This window comes from Drosophila rhopaloa, unplaced genomic scaffold (genome assembly GCF_018152115.1).
Source record: "Drosophila rhopaloa isolate 14029-0021.01 unplaced genomic scaffold, ASM1815211v1 contig_167, whole genome shotgun sequence".
Classification (NCBI taxonomy): domain Eukaryota; kingdom Metazoa; phylum Arthropoda; class Insecta; order Diptera; family Drosophilidae; genus Drosophila; species Drosophila rhopaloa.
The window spans coordinates 907,627-925,298 of NW_025335047.1; the positions used below are offsets into that span (position 1 = coordinate 907,627).

A 17,672-nucleotide genomic window follows, 5' to 3' on the forward strand; every position below is an offset into this window, starting at 1 on the left:
AACATCTGAGACTAAGACACCGATGACTCCTTCCTTCGCCTGCGACTGCTACTACGGCTGTGCCTGATGCTGATAAATGGCCGTGGGCGTGACCCAGCCATTCTTTGATTAGCCTGACATGACCCAAAAAGAAGGATGGCAGCGGCACCACGACTCCTAGTTCAAATGGAAATGACACTACAGTCGCTGCAATTAAACTGCTGCCATCCAGCGGACAGTGCCACCGATTTCTTCGCTTTTTGTCCGCCTGATGAGGCGTGCAGCATTTTGATGGGCGAACACGTAAAGCCTGACAATTCCAGCTCCATGGACTGAATGGCAGGCAGAAAGCCGTGAAGGCAGAGGTGGACTGGCCGCATATATTTTATTGGTCCTAGAGATCTTTTCGGAACGATAACAAGTTTTGATTTGTTCGCCAAGGCAGCCGAAACGGGTTATGATTGACTGACTGTCGGACAGGCGACATTGGCAGGCGGATAAGCCGCAATCCCCATCTGGAAATGGGGATTTTTCAAGTGTGCCTTGGCTGCCACGGCAGGCCAACATAGTTTGTTGTAAAATTAATGACCCTCATTTTGTATTCAAGTGTTATCGAAATGATTGCCAGTACTCGTAGACACACTGCCTATGGATGAAAAATATGGGCTTGGCATATCTTATGGATGCCAACAATAAATACGCAAATATTTGAGTACATGAAAATGGGTTTCTTGGCAGCCAATTAAAGTGTTGATTTTGAGGGCCTCATTAAAAAATATTCCAAGTGCCATACATCAATGATAGCGGACTCAGAAGTAAATATTGTGACTGCTTGATTTCAGTAAAAGGTAAGTAAAGAAGCAAATAAAATGTCTAGCAGTTTAGAGAATAAGAAGAATTAAGAATAAGAAAAGTTTTTACATCCTATATATTTTATATCCTATACTTCTCAATCACTCGTAATAAATATGTTAATTTGTATAATTATTAAAAAAAAAAACCCTTCATACTTTATTTGTCAGAACTTTTATTAAAATAGTTACAAGCACTCATGATTTATTTAAGTCAAAACAGACTGATGGATTGGAAATGGATGGTATTTACGAGCTTTGGAGAAAGCCCACCTCAAGGTCACCACAAGTTTTCTTGTATTTCCCACGTACCCCGGGGCGTATGAGCACCGGCTTACAGCCGTTTCGACACCTCATTTCACTGCAGCCACATGTTGCATGTTCTTCTCTGTTTTCCGAGGCGTTGCCACATGTAATTTGCTGGCCAGATAAATATCTGCAGCTTATCACGATGTCTTAAGCATTTAACTGCTGCCTGGATGCCCGACTTGCAGTACTCCTACTCTCCTCCGTCGACTTTTCGTATCTGCAGCTGTTGATGGGAATAATTTATGTGAAGGTTAGTTGCGGGCTCACACGAAATAGCCGGCGTATGCAGGTTGCCCCACTGAATGGGAGGTGTTCGCTATACATATACATAGCGCTGAAGCTATAGAGATCCGATCCAGCTGGGGCACTTACTTTCACAAGTCAGCACGTGAGCACGTCTGCAGCTAACGGGCGCACATTGTGCGGCTGCCTGACCTCATTTGTGGGCGCAATTTGCTCGAAAAATCTGCAAAATAAAATCTGTGGCAAGCGAGCCGGCAGTGGTGGTGCATTCATTAACAACAAACTGTGCCCGAAATTCGCTTTAAATAACATTTTATGTTCGCGCACTGGCCGAGATACCGCTGGACGGCAAACGCCTGCCCGCATTTTCATTACTTTATCTGTTTTTCATCTCGAGCCGGTCAAGTTGGCAATTTGGCAAAGCGTGAAGTGGACAGACCGCAATGCCTTGTATCTGGAGCAACAATAGCCGAATCTCTAGTAAAACCCCACCGCAATGCAATGGGTGTAGGTGCCGTGGAAGCGGCACGCTCGTTGCATGATCATAAATCTGCTGGTAGACAATAAATGCAATGATCCCTGCCGCTCCCCCGTTCCCGTAATACCCGTAATTTCCCGTAACCCTCCTCTTACCCCTTTCCACCAACCCGATGACTTTATTTGTGTCGAGATTTTGCACTAGAAATGTCAGCGTGCCACGGCATTTATACCCTATAATTGGGTTGCGGGAGTCGAGACGTAACTAGAAAAAGCTTTTTAATAATAGAGAAAACCATAGATAGCCTTTCAACATTATTATTATTATTACCAAATTATTATTATTTACCAAGCACTGGTATTAAATTTTATATCTTTTGATTTAATTGTTTATCCATTTGCCTCTTCTCGAAAGTGTTCGTTTTAGGGCTTTTTCTCCAAGTTAATAGCTTGAACATTTGCGTAGATTACATTTTCAATGGAATTCAGTTTGAAAGTCTTTCTGTGGCACCCCTAAATTATAATAAATCTTTAAAGAACATTTTCAAATGTATCATTTCCTTTAGATTTTTTATAAAACATCGAAACATTTATCTTAGCTGTTCACACCTCCTCTAAAGGATATCAACCGCTCCAAACTTTGCCCTCCTCCGAATTTCAGTGGTTTTCTTTTGGCTGTGATTCATGTGCTTTGGCCGCTGGGCATAAATCAAGCGGCAAAGAAGTCCGAAATGAAATGCAGCAGAACGGAATGAAATGGATTGTGCAAATGTCTGCCAAGCTGAGCCGGGCTTAGCCAGATGCTTTGGGCCATGTCCAGCAGACCGGGCCAAAAGACCTGGGCCCAAAAGCTTTAAGGGGCGTGACGTGTACGCACCTGTGAGTCGAGTGAGTTGGGCATTGCCACCAACAGGTAGCCACGAGTATCCACCTCCAGGTAAGCCCATTGGCATGCCAATGAGGCAGGCACACGTGCTTTATGCTAATTACTTGCTGGGAAATCGGGCGTGGGTTGGTCGATGTCAGGAATCGACGACCCAGACAGACTCTACGTTATTAAAACGCATTTGGAATAACTCTCAAAACTTGTTTATTTGATTATCGGTTTTTGTTTTGTACATAGCTCTTTATTTTTATTTACACCTCTGAAGGTGGTTTTACATGTAGCTTAATTAATGTGTTCACGATTAAAATGTATACATTACGATATGTCGCGTGTGTTTTATGGCTTGTAAAGTCCGCTTGCTGGTAATTAACCGAGTGACTGACGGACAACGCTGCGTATGCTCAATGTCTCGCTCAGCGCAAATTAACATCAAATGTCAGCTAAGTTGGTTTGCTGCCGTGGCCAACTGATTAAAGTCGGAACTGTGCAGTGTTCTGTGATGTCAGCTTATGGGTAATCATGTGTCCATGGACCCCAACTTTAACTCCAGACCTCGTCATGGAGTTCAAGTTCAATTTTTGTGGACTGCTCGGCGTTGCTTTTAATTAAAAGTAATGCCTTGCCATTTAGGCAAAATGTTTTTCCTCTGGTTTTCCCTTGCTTTTTCCAGAAGAATAAGGAAAAGGGGCGGCGTTTAGGACACACCCATTCTGGCATGCCATTCTTTCACTGCGGGTCCCGCGGTTATTTATTTGATGGCTTTGGCAGCTAGAGACCCGGTCCGTCAGTTTTTTTCTATTTTTTTTTTTTTGGTCAAATCACAGCGGGCGTCGGGCATTGATTGTTGTTACTGGGAAACTGCGGTAACCATGCCTGAATTATGCTCTCCCCAAGAATAGCAACAACGCAGACGAGGCGAGTTTAATGCTCGAAATATGCAAAATCATGAGTCTGCGTTGATTTTAAATTGTATCATTAAAATGAGAACCCGCTACGAGCGTCGGCAGCGTAATGAAAACCAAACCAAACCAAAATCCCCTCCCTAAAACCGACTTTGGCGAGAATTTTGTGTGTTTAACTTTTTTTTTCCAGCTATTTTTTCCGGCTCGTTCATTACACATTTTGATTGAACCCTGCGCAGTTGGTAGATCAATCAATTTTTTCTTTGTTTCCCTCGGCCAGCTAATAAATTGCGGTACGAGCACAGCGGGGCCAAAAACCGAAAAACCGAAAAATAAACAAATTAAACATTTTCTGGCCATGGTAGCAATTATATAGCTCGCTTCTTTCTACGCTCATGCTGTTAATTCAATTTATTTTCCGTGTCTAATTAAAGGGGCGAATGGACGCTGGATATGTTTGATTTGTGACTGGGATTGAGCCGCAAAGAGATGGAAGTTAATAGAAACCATGACAGGATATGTTTAATGAATAATTAATAGAGTGTGTATGCCCAGGGGCCACTGAAGAACAAAACAAGATTTGGTTATTATTAGTTGACCAAATCAAATGTGTAGAGTACACCCAAAGAAACTGAGAACAATTAGAAAATAAATTGATAACAAATAATTTGATAAATGTAAAACATAAAACATATATCCACTGGAACAATCCAAGTTTTCTGTAATAAAGGAACATTTATATGTAATGCCTCATTAATTCAGATACCCCTTTCTCTCTGTGTAGTTTATCATCTGTAGGCTATTCATTTCATCATCACTCGAGCATTCAATAAACGCATTGAAAATTGGCATTTGTGTCCCACAATCCTGTGCTCTAGTTCTCTATTCATTTGCATTTCCATCCATGTGCTCCATTGGTTTCGATACACTCGTACTTATATGCAAACGACAGTTGTTACAATTTATGGCCAACTTGGCAACAGCAACAACAACGGCAACTGCCATTTCCAAATAATTGTTTGTGTGCGCAGTTTTCGACGTTGCCATTTTTGCGCAATGCGAATGGAAATTTTGCAAGCGATTCAAATTACTGATTTCCATCGATGCATTTGACACATTTGAAGCACGACGTGAAATCGTACCCTCGACTTCGACTCGGGCTCAAGTTGGCCGGAACTGCAATGCAACACGTCTGAAAGTCTGAAAGCATTCACGCAATCGCAATCTCAATTCAAAAGTTGCCAGCTATTAGCAGCTTCCATTGTGGCCTTCCCTCGCTTTTTGCTTTTGCTACTGCCACTGCAAAAGTTTTCCCTGCCGTTAAGTCATTCTTGAGATACTCGATGGCTGATTTTCCACTCAAGTATAGCCTGCATTGTTGTTACAGCTGGCAATTGATTGCTTGAGTCATAGACTAAAGACTACAACGGGTTTGAGTCGCGGCCAAGCAGTAGCCACATATTCGTGGCACTTTGATAGTTGAATACCCTAACTAATTTAAGATTTTAAACATAAACGAATGGGGTAAAACAAAAAAAAATAATGTCAAAATAAGAGCTTGTATTAAGAGTTAGTGTCTTTGCCAAGCATATGTTTATCATGCTTTAAACCGAATCAATCATATTGTAATGCAATAGAGACTCGCAAACATATCGGTTTTCTTTGAACTATGAGTTCCATATTTAAATGAGTTGCATTGGATAAGAAAAATAAAAATAAATATTTTTAGTATCTAACTGACTCAATAGTTTATTTTCATATGAAATGAAAATAGCTAAAGTTGGCAAGTACATTCAAAATACAGCTCAATCAATCAGATGGTAATGCAATAAAGACCCCTTTGTTGTTCGGTTTCGTTTGAACTCCCTTTCATGAACCGAAAACCTTTGGTTAGGGTATCGATAGCTCGCGATTGCCCGCCTTTTAAAGCACTCGTTCCAGTATGCTTGTCGCCAAACCGGAGCAGTTCGCCTGCCTTCCGTCGGCTTCCCAGTGGCAGCGCCAACAAATTGCCACTCCAAAGGTGTTGGAGTCGCTGTCGCCGCCGTCGTCATCATGTTTGTTTGCCTTTTTTTGGTTATCGCTGACACAACAATGGGTCGTAGCTGTTTGGCGAGGGGTGGGGCGTATACGTAATATTTGATTTTCTATTGCAAATGCATTGGCAATTTGCGCCCCGGAGTTGATTGAACTGTCTGTCAACCGCCCGGCGGGCATTGCGATATAGTTTCGCTAATTTTGTGCATGTCTGCATTTATGAAGGCAAATCGGCCATTTGCCTAATTAAAATGCCCCACAGTGCAATTTGGCTAAATGAGGGATCCCCTGACTGTGGGACAGCTTGTATTATAAATATTTAAACAGGCTTCGCTTTGCGAATGGCTAATGGCAGTGGAGTCGAGATATGCGAGGTTATATGGTCACCACATAAGGTAAATGACATTTAATTGGCCAACACTCGCCGAGGGGCGGAAATTGACCAATTGACATACATTTTTAAAGAGGCCTGCACAGGAAAGTAATTGCCGTTCATTGGAAACAATTTTTGTTTTCGACCTCCTGCCACGATTCCCATCGACTTTATTAAATATTCAGACTCTTGGCTTCTGCAAATTTATGATTTCTTTTAGCCTTCCCCTTCTTTGAACAATAAAAACGAGAATAGCCCCGGCGAAAGAAAATAGCATCACGTTCCACAAGACACAGCTAACTATAAAATTACACCAAGATATCTGAAGCAAAAGGCAAACAAACAGAATCATAAAAAATGCCGCACTTTTTCTTTGGCTCTGCGAAAGATTTTGCAATTTATTTTGCTGGGATTATTTTTATATTTTTTCCGCTGTATTTTTGAGTCATGCCCGGCAATTGTTTGAGCAAAAACAAAAAAAGCAAAGCCAAAGTTGCGCAAAAAGGCCACGAAAACTGAAGACCGACCAAAAAGCGACAGATGAACATTTTATTACTCGAAATCTAACGGCAAGCTCAAACGAACGTCTGCCCTTTGACCTCAGAAGATTATCGAAAAGAAAGGCGAGGAACGCCGTGTCAAGGTTAAGCGTCTGTCGGCACGAGCGTAACCAGATATTCGGATAAACTCGAAGATATCCAGTGGATCCGAAATACCTCTTTCTCCTCAAAATTCCATAACATTTCCGCCAAAAGCGTTCAATCTAATGCGTCTTCATAAATCCTCGACACAAATAAAATTTTCGTGTTCAGCTGCAAATGATGGTGCAATTTATATTCATTAGCAAAAGATCTTGCGATCAGTGGGAATCTTTACCCGCCAGATTTTAGACTCAGTGGCTTACTGTCTTCGTCTTAGACTTTTATTGGCTAAATGGAAATTGAAATATAAAAACCAATAACAACTATTGAATAATCGGGGTCTTTAAGACATAAAGATTGAATTTAAGTGGCAAGGCATACCAAACATTTTTAGGGTGCTAGACCAATGATATCGGATTTGAAAAGGCTGAGCTGAAACGTGTAGTGAAAATTCCCGAGCAAGCTTCAAAGAGTATTCGGCATTTAACTTCTATCTACACTCCCTTGTTTATTTTAAAGACTTGTGCCTGCTAATTTAAATTTATACCGCTCGTAAAACATTTATAAACTTTGGAGTTCGAACGGCTGCTGTGGTTGCTGCCGTGGAACTGCTGTTCGTGGGTGGGCGGCCACATAAATCAAATCTGTCTAGTAGATAACTGGAAATTGGCTCTGGCTCTGGCCTAAGCAAACTTAGGGCCCAAACGCGTTGGACAGAACCGAGAACGGAGAACCGAGAACCAAGAACTCCATCTGATGTGAGCTGTCAATGTCTGTTTACGATGGACAAACCCCTGGATGGATGAGACGACCTGGCACATCGTTAATCACCGAGCCACTAATTGATTTTTCAACTGCATTCGACACACGTTTCGCCGGTTTTCCTGCCCAAATTAGAGGTGCTTTACACTTTTAATTTTGCCTTTAGCGAAACTGGCATCCAGCTGAACATTATGGCTATTTCGCTCTTCAGGTGAGCTCGAAAACCGTCCAGTTAATGAGCTTTTGAGTAGCTGAGAAATTATTGATAAGCCGTCGTATTCTTTTTGCGAGCAAGAGATATTTATGGGTTAAGGGGTCGATTTAGCAGCGGAAAGCATCTCTCAAGTTGTATTAGCCCGATGAGTGGCCTTTGTTCTAAACACAATCATTAGTATATTACCCAAGATGAAGCGTGACTTCGGGCTATTTAAGACTTGATTTTCGGCTATTCCGCTTTATGGCTACTTTGTGGTTTCCGATTCCCTTTCTTCTGCTTTACTTCACTCTAACTACAAGAAGTTTTCCCTTTAATGCCGCAGCACAATTTAGCAGGAAATCGTTAGCAAGCATCATGTTTAAAATAGTTTTGCCCCACCCTCGATCACCAGGCTGCATTGCTGCTGCAGACACGATGGCATTTAAATGAAACTCTGCCAGAATTAGAACTGTAAACAACATGTGTTGAAATGCCTAATTGATTGACTTGACTCAGCAGCACCTGACCGGTCGGGAAAGAAGTGGGGAAAAACTGGCTGGGAGCTGGGAAAATTATGGCATTGGCATTCAAGAGCGGCATTTGATGGATTCCCAAAGACGTTTGATCAATGACCGAGTACGATTCCAACTCTTTTGCTACGCGGAAGAATGCAATTAAGACACTTTAATGATGCGCAGTTATTAAATCAATTTTCCTCAACCTGCTGTTCACTATTTATTACTTAACTGCTTTTTCAGCCGGCTCTTTGGCCGTGTTTATGCATAGAGTGCAGCGGACAACGGGCTCTTCCAATTACGGCCAACTTCAGACAATGGCCCGTAAAACATTCTAACACCAATCTCCGAGCGGCTTCAATGACTTTCTAGCACTCTAGCCAACTTTCCAATTGGCAATAAAGCATGCGAAACCAATAGCATTACTTCTTTCTGTGTTTTTTTTCCTTTTTGCTATTTGTTGACCACAAACTGTTGATTACCAGGCCGAGATACTGGCCTTTTCACGCGCCCTCCAACCGCAAAAAAGCAGGCACAATGGAGCATTGGAGGCGTTGGTAGAATGCCCAAAAAAGGTATCGGCATTTTGGCCACGAAAAAAACAACAAAAAACAGGCTAGGTTGCAGTTTTCTGCACTTGAGCTCGTAACGGTAGTTCCAGCTAACGAGCTAACGTAAATTAAGATCGCTTGTTCTGCTCTTTTCTTAGCTTTTTCTTGTCTTTTCTGGCAGCATCTTTCGTGGAACAAAAACCAAATGTATTCGGCGGCAAAAAATAACTGAGAAGTAAACAAAAGATTCTGCCAGAAACAACAGAGCAGCAAAGTTGGGGGAATGTGCTCCTCTCGTTTTACTCGTATTTTCCCAAAAACGGAATGGCCGACCGAAGACTTCAGGCTTCACTCAACGCCAACGCACTATTTATCTGCCTGCAGATCCCCCGACCCAGATTTCTGGCCCCAACTCCCCAGATACACACGCATCCGTGAGATACCCGCACTCATTTGCATGTGGGCAGTGGGTCAGTGACTGGCGGGAAATACATCTATCAGTCAACTCGGATTCTGATGCCTTGGTGGGCAGTTGGCGAGGTTCTCCTTCGATAGTTATTGCTTTTGTCTAGTCACCACGCATAACCCCCTTTTCTCCTTCGATCGGTGAAAAACCAAATCGCATTTGCCCCACCCACTGCGCCTTTTTTTCTCCTCGGCTGAGTTCCACAAAAGTCTTTATAGACCGCAGCTGAAATAAAGAACTGCATACCGTATACAAATCGATTTCACCCAGTTCTTTGGTCTTTTTTTCTCCAGTCTCTTACATGCAGCACATATTTTCTTTTATGGCCATCCGTTTTTTGTTGGGCTCTGTACGAGAACCCATAAAAAACTATTGCCCCCGTGGATGCAAGGAAATCGACCTTATAGAGATTTCTATGTTACGGGCCCAACCCCACTGAAATCCAAGCTGGAATTTTGGCCCGTCCAGGTGATTGCGTGCAACATGCGCTCGGTTGTCATAAAAGTTGCCACTTTATGACTTACTTATGGATAGAAAAAACAAACTAGACGAGGGTAAGAAACTCGCTGAAAAGCGCTGTTCAAGTCCAGCCGCTGCCATCTCATGGCGGAAATAGACCTAATGATCAATTAGCTCTGAATCGCGCTGCCGTTAGCTTCCGACTTGTCTACAGGGAGCGTCCAATTTCTGGACGATGGATGGATTATGGGTTCGAGGAGCCGACGAAGTAATGCCCAACTATGCGTCACTGCAATTAACCCAAAGCTCTAATTGGGGATGGTTAGCTGGGCATAAAATGTGTATTTTAAGGCCCATTACGGATGGCTTCCTGTCGCAAGAAACTCGCCTCGGCAATAGAAAATCAAATAGAAGCCGGAGCAGTTGGAGCTGTCAGAAGTGGCCGTCGGATGATGATTGCGCAAGCGACACATAAGCGAACTGCAACTCCCAGTGCCCCGATCCCAGCTCCCAGCTCTTAGATCCCAGATCCCAAAGCAACTTCTGCAGTAACTGCTTTAATTGGAAATTGTTGCAGCAGAGGCATCCGCAGCAGCACCGTCAAGTGTTCTAGTTACGTGGCTGTCGTTTGCTTTCAATCTTTTGGCGCTCCGGCGCTGGCAATTGCATCACGCAAGGCAAGAAGTGAGCCGAGCTGCCAACGGGTTTGCTACCATCTATCTCTTCCACCTCCTTTAGCTACTTTCTAAAGCCTTTCCACGGCGAGTCAGCATCAAGCTAAGCCTACACTGAAAACTAAGTCGAAAGATTAATGCACTTAAGCAGCACGAAATATTTGTCTTAAGATTTTTAATTTGCCATCGAACTTAACAAATATCGTTATAATTCGGTTATTTTTCCTCTAATAAATAAAAAACAAAAAAAAAGAAAAAAAAATATGTACAAAAAAAAATGTTGGTAAAAAGTTATTTTTGATAAAATTGAAAGAATGCTAAAAAGGCTTAAAAATTGTATCGAATCAAAAGTTCTACCTTGATGTCAAGTTCTGTCTAGTTTTGTTGTCTAGTTTTTTCCCCAGTGCACAGCTTTAGCTTCTCATCTCTTCTCAGCCTGGTTGACTTGGTTACTGTGCGCAGTTTTTCCCCCCGGTTTCCTTTTTGTTTTCCCCGTTTTTTTTGTCTTTTTTGTTTAGCGCCCAGGTAACTGTTACCAACTACAACAACGGCAACCTCGAGAGCTGCTGATGCTGCTGTTTGCTGTTGCAGTTGCTGTTGGGAAACTGGTGCAAGCTTTTCTGCTGCGTTTCAGTTTGGTTGTTGTTCCTCGGCGCTGGCTGCAAATTTGCAGTTAGTTCTACTGTTGTGTTGTACGCCGTCGAAGTTGTCGTCGTCGTTGTTTCTTTAAGCTTTGATTTTGCTGCTGCTATGTATGACATTACTTGTTCACTTTTTTCCTATTTTCTTTTCGTTTCAAATTGGAAATTAACGTGCTACAAATAGGCTATAGGACCCAAACCGAACCACTGCAATGGCAACGTGAACAGCCCTTTGTTCTTAAAGTTTTTACAGAAATTAATTAAGTGCCTCGACTGCGAGCGAGGGGATTTATAGAGGTTGTTAGGAAAGTTGCTGCTGCTTTCCCAGTTGCTCTGTTGTTAGTTTTGTGTCACATGAGCCAAAGTCTATAAATTTGCAAGAGCCATAAAATTAGCTCGTAAAGTTTTGTTTTTAGTACGTCCTCCATATATATAATACATACATCCATACACATACCCACATTTATAATGTCACTAATTAAAAAAGCGGATACAAAACCTGAAGTAATTTGGTAGAGCATTATTTTATTGCTGAAGATGGGAATCAGTTGGGTAGATTTACGACCCTGGGCAGTGATTAGTGATATGAGAAATGTCTTGTCTTCTCTCTTAATGTGACACCCGAAAAGAGTTCGTTTATCTATAGATTTTTCCCGAAATGACATCACTTGGAACGTTTGCTAGAGTTGGCATCATTAAAAGCGTTCGCTGTAATTGGCATCATTGCAACTGAACCAATTAAAATGATTATTCATGTCATTGGCAATGGTTGTTTTATAGTACATTTACGACCATGGGCAGCGTTGAGTGATATGAGAATTGGTAATAACGTTCAAAGTCTTGTATTCTTGCCTAATGTGACACCCTTAATGAGTTGCTTCCCCTCTTCAATACCGCAATCAATTTCTCATTTTAGGCATCGTTTATGACCATCAAAGACTCATTTATAACCAAAACAGTTTTGTCAAATTTCGATTGTTAGGGGCCAGGCCAATCCTTTTTAACCGGAGAACCCGCTGACAGCTGCCGCTCATCGCTGATGGATGGGCGTCTTGCAGCTTTTGGTTAGACCGCGCGACTCGTGGCTTGACTTTGCCGGCGATTAGAGGCGCTGAAAGGGTTAACCAGGCGCATTTTGGGTGGGGAACTGGAAAGGCTTTTATCAGCAATCTGTCAGTGTGGCAACATCATAATCATCATCCGCATTTGGCGGCAGCTTCAAAGGCGGCGACATCTTCTGACTGACTGCGTGGTCGGTGTTTGACGTTGAATTTACAAATTACAACTAATTAAAAGTTGATGAGTCTGCGTGAGTGAAATCAAGCGGAGGCATCTCCTCTTTCCAGATATTAAATTCCCTCGACGCTGATAAGCAAATGAGGAAGTCAGAAAAATTCTTTGAAAAATTGTATTTATTTTTGTGTTTACTTTTTCCCTACTTTGGTTATTTACGCAAGTCATTGCGAGTGTTCTGGTTGCCCGTGATGTCTGGCTGATGTTTATCTGGGGGAACTATGATGGGGCAGTTGGGGGCATCCGCTGCACAACAGTGTTGTACAGGAAATGTTTTTGTCAGAGAGGTGCAAATAAAAATATTCGCATGCAAAAGCCGGACGATAAAATGTGTGACAAAGCTGCAGTTATGTTGCTATAAACATGCTATCAAATCAAATTTCCAGCCATATCCTAAACTAATAAAAGAAATTTCCCCTACACCCAAAAGCAATTTTAAAGCTTCAGAATAAAGTTTGCAATAAAAATATTGCCAGAAATAATTGCGCAAACATTTGCCATGGAAACTGACCAAGATTTCCATAGAAAGAATTTCATTTTGCTCTGCTCAAAAGAGAAAAAGCAAATTCGCAAAATGAAAACATTTTTATGCCGATTTGTGTGGGAAAGAGCAGCGAAAAAATGATTATGACAACGATGATGACGTTGACAATGACAACGGCAACAGCAACAGAAACAACAGCAACATCAGCAGTTAAGCCTGCTGTTGCAAGAACCACAATGCCGTAATTGAGTTATCCACAGAGATAGAAAAATTTAAGTAAACGATAAAATGAAGTTGATATAACTATGTATGATCTTTGGGAATATAATTTCAAAGAAGTACCTTTTTTTTGGTGGAGCAAATTTCCTAGCTTTAGTTAATATTTCAGATATACACATACTTTATTTTACCTTTTATTTTAAAAACTGAAAGTGGAAACATTTTTGTAAAATATAAAATAAAAAAATATCTATTTAAAAATCTAATTTCACGTAGAAATTTCATAAGGAACTGTAAGTTCGTTTCCCAGTTTTACATGACAACCAATCTAAATACATTTTTCTCAAGTTCAGCCAGCCCACAGAACTTATCCAAGTCGTGGAAAAAATAAAAAGAAAAAGAGTCGGACAGTTAGGTTATCGCCATGGCAGCTTCATAATTAAATATTGTCAACATCGACGATGGCATGTTGCTGCTGCAGATTCAATTCTTGCCTCCGAGAACGGAGTGCAATTTGATGGGCAGCCGTCGCTGGCCAACGACAGGAAGTGCGAAAACTATTAGTGGCACTTATTTATTCATTAGAGCCAGTTAGAGACACCCAGCTCGCTGTGTGCTCTAATTATGCAGATCGTTGAGGTGGGGAGCGGGAAAAGCTGGCAGCTGGCAGCTGGGCAACGATGATGCATCCTCATCATAAGGATGCAGACACACGCTTGCTCATTTCGCTATTTACACATTTGCATAATGACGACGGGATGTCAATGCACTTTGGGTTTGGCTTTTGAGTTCAATGTGCGTGATGAGTTATAGGCTTTGCCCTTCTGCTTACCTGCTTGAGATATCTTTATGGGCGTTTTTTAAACTGGTACTCGTTGCTGGAGTTTTATGCCTCGGCAGTGATTGGCTTATCAGCACACACAAATCAGAGCAGCGGATTCCAAATATTTATAGGGACGAACACACTTTATAGCTAGACGTTGATTGTATGCAAAAATGATATTTTAAGTGGAGAACCCTCGGTTCGGTTTTATTTTATTCCTCCGGTTTTGCGCCACATGGGAGCGATTTCCAAAGAACTTCTGCTCCAAAAACACACACTCTTCACCAACAACACACACACGACGGGCAATAATAAAAGCGTAAATGCTTATTTATTTGCAAGTCGTTCGCAAAATGCGCTCTTGTATAATTTATGAAGACCGCGCACACGACGTCGACAAGCTCAAGAAATGCGAAATACGAAAACCGAAAAGCCGGCAACAAAAAAGGCGAAATTGAACTTTTTTATTTGATATATTCTTCCGTTGATGTTTGTTTTTTTTTAGAATCGGTCAAGGGACCGTCATAAAAAAAGCCCGTTTGGAGTCACAGAATTTGATTGTCTGGGGGTTCTGAAGTCAGAGTTCAGGGAGCAACTGCAGTCCATCAATCACAACTGCCGAATGCAGGGCCCCGAAAAACCACTGAGCTTGCAGTTGGCCAACCGATCAAGCGGACCAAACCGACCGAGAAAACCGAGACGCCGACGAAAGCCGATACCCCAACTTATAACGAATTCCGATCCGAACCAAAATCCAGTAATTCCGCTACAGCGTGCGTTACGCGCGACGGTCCAACAGCAACTGCTCGAAAATCCATTTGGAGCCGCTTTGCTGAGCCCCAGGGTGGAACCTGTTATTGGGGTGGACCGTAAGTGTGGATGGTGTTGCCGCTTCGGAGTGGAGTAGGCGGCACTTTTGGCGCCAACTTTGGAGACTTTTCAGAATGCCGGCTGTCGATAGAGAGAGCTACAGCACGTGGGTGAATAAACGGTTTTCCTTTTCAAATAATTTACAAATGTTATATTGAATCGGATTAATTTTATATTAATGTATCAGTATTGACTAAAAGTTTACTAAATTACCTAACAAGAGTCCAAACACAAATCGTGTTCGTGTGACACGTTTTTATGAATATCTCTGGTAGAGCTTAATTTCTTTAAGGCCAACTATAGTTAAAAAGTCTATAGTTTCAATACATTTTTAACATGTATTCCTACGTTCATTAAATATTCTTTTGCATTGGACATGTTACGAATGTGCGGAGCACAACAAACCACAATATGTGTGTAGAGTTGGAGAGCGCATGCGCACATTAAGAGACACAACTTTGGAGCAAAACCACTCCAGAGGAAGAGACGCAAAGAGCGGCAGCCGGCTACAAAAATAAATGCTACGAAATTGACAGGGGCGGCAGTTGGATTTGGATGAGTTCCTTTGGGGGGAAAAAGTACCAGAGGAGGGGGTTTCGAATACGACTGGGGTTAGTCAGCATCTGCTTTGTATCTTGCACGCCAAATGATAGCTAAAGATACATTCCACCTCTCATCTCTCAGGCATTAAGTGCGCTTGTAGCTGTCTATCAGGCAGAAATCACCCCATAGACCGTCGATGATCCACTCGCAATCCAGGCGATCCGTGGTACTATTCTTATTTTGCCTGTAATTTGCAAACCGCAAGTGGCCGAGACACATTGGAATTTGTATTCCTCTAACAGAAATCCACAAAATACACACTCCCTGCCCATCGATCAGTGGTCATCTGGTGAGGAATTTCCTCAGAAATATTTATCTACGCTAATTTTCGAACTAAACTTGGGCAAGTGCCTGGTACACCACATCATTGGGTTGCCAGCAATTTTCGCTGCTCGCGTGCCAGTTGTTGCAACATTGCAACATCGCAGAACGCCTTCAATGCAAACTTCCCATAGAAAAAGTTTCGGCTGTCCACTTTTGTCCAGGGGCCCAGGGATTCCTCCTCTTCTTTGTGGCTCTCTGGCGTTTGGTTTATGGTTTATGCGCCGCCGTTTTTGGTCTATTAAAATGATTGCAGTATTTACGTAGCGCTTTTCAGCCATAATTTGTATTTGCTATGCTCATCATCATCATCATTGGGCGAAGGCACATCCTCCTTCTCTGGCGTTTCTTGGGTTTTCCTCTGCGCAGCCCCCGGCATTTGACCCTTCCCCTAGGTCTAAGCTCTTCTATTGTTTATCTGCAACGAGCCGGGCCCAAAAACCAGTCTGCGTTTCAGTTTCCTTTCCCAGTTTCTTTGGTGCGTTTATATTTCTGGTCTGGCCTTATCGCCCCTGGCGTCACATTGGCGTATTTACCATGATTATTGATCGCTTAATACGAATTTGCTGCTCTTCGTGTTTATTTGTGCAGCTTAGAGATACTAGACCTCTTTTTTCTTGCATAAATATTTGTCACATCGTGATCAATTACAGCTGCTTGTGCGACTGAGCCGCAAATATACATACATAGAGTCGTTGACTCAGCGTGAAAGTTGGCTGGGAATCAAAATACAAATTGTATGCCAGGCCGGGCTTAAAACTTTCAGTTTCAGAGGATGAGTGATTGTGCGACTGACTGGCTTCATTCAAGTGCCAGTTATTCGATCATTGCAGACATTAATGCATATTCTCAGGGCGAAAAAATGAAGCGCAGAAGAAGCTGGTGCTTTTCAAAGTCAATCGACACGCCCACCGAGGACATTGAACTGGGAGCTGGGTAACAAAGTGTGCACTTAAAAAAATTATGGATTCACTGGCTATGGTACAAATTTTCACAATAAAAGGCTTAGCTGTATAAAAAGTGTTGGCATTAAAAAATTATTCCTATATTTCCAATACCTTTTCAAGACACTTTAAGATCTCTGTTTTATGCCATATGAACAACTTTATCATATACTTTTTTTAAACTGATCCATTAATTTTAAGCAAGGAAAAATTAGTGACTTATTAGAATTTTTACTTAACATTTTTTTCTGTGTAACCTTAAATAACCAGTTTAGTGTGGCATATTTTTTGTACGAACTTCCGCTTAGCAAGAACGCAACCAATTTTGACAGATTACAAGGCAGCGAAATGGCCTGAAGGCATTTTTTTGGCTTTTTGGTAAGCCACCAGACGGGAGGTAAAGTAAAGAACCTTAATCAATGGCCTCAGTGCAGGCGATACCATTGAACCATGGGGAATTGGCCCCAAAAATGCAAACTGGCTTACTTAAATGGCCAAGAGCAGTAAGGCCGCCCTGCTGCTTTCAATTACGTGTGCTGGCTACCAAAAAAATAATTCAAGCAGAGCCAAACAAATTTATGGCCAGAACCAAACAGAACGGAGCCGTTCAAGATCTGCATTTAAAAACACAAAGTCCGCAGACGCTTGCCAACGATTAAGCACCGCAAATCAAAAGCCAGGCAAAAGTGCAAAAGGAAACCACGACAAAAACCCCAGAGAAATCCAACGCAAACCCGCAAATGACAAATGTTTGCACTGAGACTTGTGCTTGAAATGCAACAAGAAAAGCCCAAAAAAAAAGTGGAAAACCAGGCGAAAACAACCATAAAGTGTTGAGTGCTGGCGGAAATCACTTGAAACCGAAAATAAATCAAAGGAAACAATAATGGAGCACCAGCAGAAACAAAGAAGCAATGCCAAAATCAAAAAGGAAAAGCGGAAAATAGCGCTGCCAGCATCCGCCGCCAACATACAAAAACCGATAAAGGCAGCGAGAATCTGCAGAAATAATAAAATAAAAGGGAAAATCACCAGCTGAAACAGTAGTAAAAACCCGAGCAGTAATAAACGAGCGCCGAGAATCAAATGCATGACACTAGCCCTCAAACTCAAACCCAACTTTCAAAATCTGAGGACCCGGTGTCCTTGTGAG

At 42.0% G+C, this 17,672-nt stretch overlaps 1 protein-coding gene across 4 annotated transcripts in view; it reads right to left on the bottom strand.

Moving 5' to 3' along the window:
- The window catches only part of LOC108040713 (band 4.1-like protein 4), a 59,998-nt gene extending 45,434 nt beyond the window's left edge, over positions 1–14,564 (bottom strand). For all 4 annotated transcript variants that reach the window (XM_017118286.2, XM_017118285.2, XM_017118284.2 and 1 more), the window contains exon 1: positions 13,791–14,564. The gene's annotated coding sequence lies outside the window, so the exon portion shown is untranslated. The remainder of the gene's footprint in view (positions 1–13,790) is intronic.
- Between the last annotated feature and the right edge of the window lie 3,108 nt (positions 14,565–17,672).